Here is a 2,457-nt window from a genome sequence, read left to right as displayed (position 1 = left end):
CTGACTAGGCGGTGCAGACAATCGATGTCCGATGTGTCAGCTTAATGCGACGTGTTTGTGCGTATGAGAAAATAGACAAGCCTCGCGATCCAGTGAGCGATTGAGTTGAACAGTCAAGTATATGGGTGACTGGGTCGCTACAAGGGTCAGTATTATTTAACCCTGACCCTGTTTTCTAGCCACGAAATGTGAATGGGTGTATGACGTATCAACCTTTTCTCAGGGCATCCTTGTTAAGTCAGTCAGTTAGCAATGCGGAGTCGAAGGTTAGCCCTGCGCCAACTTTGACATGAACTTGCACCTTTCATTAAGTGCATCAGCGCTTGGGGACACTAAGAAATGTCAGTCAACCAGCAAGTCAATCAGTTGGTGAGAAATGTACCAGACTACTTGTAGCTCGGGTGCTTTCACTGGCCGTTAGTCAGGCGGATGTTCTGTTTGTGGAGCTTGGTAGTTAATTTGCAAACGTTTCGCCATTATTCAAAGGGACATCGCCATTAGTTCCAGACAGGCCCCCATACCTCTCAGTCGAACGGAGCCATGCTTCTAGGTTTTAAATATGGACTATTTGACTTAATAGAGGAGCGTAGCGTAAAATCTGGATGGAGCAAAGATTAGGTTATAACAGGCCGCTAACTCTGCCATCACAGCCAGACCAAACTTCTGATCCAAAGATCAGGTACGCGTAGACACAGAGGCGGGCATTACCTAAACGAGTATTATTTATGGGGCAGCATCTGCTCAGCGGTTTCGATTGTCTTATCGCTCTTGTGGACCGCTGAGACAGTGCACGTTGATCTTCCTATATGTCAGTGAAGAGGTGTTCGATATTTCTATAGCAAATGACGTTGGATTCATTTGAACGATAAGTGTGAGTTACATTCGGTGCTTCTGGAGGGTCGTCTACCGTGGCGTGATTTGGTCGTATGGGACATTTCAACTACGTATGTAGTTGTACCTCATCAGTTGTGATAGCATGTCAAGTGCTGGGTTCTTGGGAGAGGAAAGTTCTTACTTTAAACGGGCGACTAAAATTTATTCAGAGAAGCGAAGTGATCACATAATAGTTGCAGTTGGACAGACAAAACCTTAAATGGCAGAAGTGATAAGCAACAAGTGATAAGTTGACTAGAGTGTACTACAATGTTTTGAACGACCGTCTGCAACATGAACAGCCATCGCCATCAGCAAGTTCACATGAAGTTGGACTACATAAACAAGATGGTTAGAAAAGCGGAAAAGCTGGTTTGCAGACTCCATGGATTTTCGAGAGTTGCGCACTGCTGTTAATCCTCATTAAGGATGGAACGGCCGTACAAGGCTTCTCGGCTTTTCAGCATAGNGATGTCATGCTGTCGTTGATGATGATGATGATGACACGTTTTAAATACTGCTTTTGAATAATTTGTTCTTTGCGCCTATTGTACCAAGTAGCATGTGTAAATTCGTGAGAATGAGTTGAAACGCCTTAATGCAACATATAATGTAATGAGTAAATCTTTGCCTATTTTACACAGAAAAGCCGTCCCAATACAGAGCTATATCTTGGTTAGTAACCGATTTTGTATGTAGGTTTAGCACACTTCATACCGGTAAAATGATTTCACTGAATTCACTTCAGCCATGTAGAGCGCAAACCAGCTAATTAATCCACGTGCTGATCTTTAGCATTCTCTTCGGAATTGTAGTCGGATGTGCGGCACTATTTACCAAATTCATCAGTTGTGTGCGTTTAAGTCTATCCAGCAGCGTTTAAGTATGTCTATTGAATGGAGATTATTCAACACAATACCAAGTAGTATACGTAACTCTAACGGTATCATTATGAAGTACACATAAACAGAGCATGTCACACTGCAGAGTTGTACCAGAGGTATATGGGAATCACTTATGAGTGAAAAGTGAATGCATGGCAATTTCCAGTAAACGCAATAAATGGAATCCATTTCTCCGCCTTTCCTCTTAATTCTGTCCGTTACGCAGTCCCTCCTTTTCATATCTTGTTGTGAATCTAGGGTAAACGATTACATCCAAAAGTTGCTGGACAACAGCAACAATGACTGATCGCTAGTTGACTTTTAGGGATTTTTGTAGTTTTCTAGTTTACTAGTGTTTATGTGTTATAGGATTAGAGTCTTATAGTGTTGTTTAAACAAGTCCTATATACCCTGCGCATATCCTTAAAGGGGATACAGAAAATTAAGAGGTGATGAAACTGGAAAGTCCTGAACGCAGGCGAAGTGAATTACCTGGAGGTTACCTGTATATGAAGTTTGTGATACATCGCCGTTTCGTTTTTTATAATCACGTAGACAAAAAACTGATTTCTGATTTACTGTCTCTGAACATGAACGACTCGGTAAGTGGTCTGAAATACGATCTTTGTTGCCATGGATTCGTGAACTACTATACAGCTTGAAGAATTGTAGCTAAAACAGTCAGTAGTACAGCACTGAG

The 2,457-nt window shown here is 41.9% G+C and overlaps 1 protein-coding gene across 1 annotated transcript in view; it reads left to right on the top strand.

Moving 5' to 3' along the window:
* T265_05704 (hypothetical protein) overlaps window positions 1-2,457 on the top strand; it is a gene marked incomplete at both ends in the record, with an annotated part of 39,901 nt that overhangs the window by 862 nt on the left and 36,582 nt on the right. The window lies entirely within an intron of this gene.

The sequence above is a fragment of the Opisthorchis viverrini genome, assembly GCF_000715545.1.
Source record: "Opisthorchis viverrini unplaced genomic scaffold opera_v5_108, whole genome shotgun sequence".
Lineage (NCBI taxonomy): Eukaryota > Metazoa > Platyhelminthes > Trematoda > Opisthorchiida > Opisthorchiidae > Opisthorchis > Opisthorchis viverrini.
The sequence above is the reverse complement of the archived record's forward strand: the minus strand, read 5'-3'. Positions and strand labels throughout refer to the sequence as shown.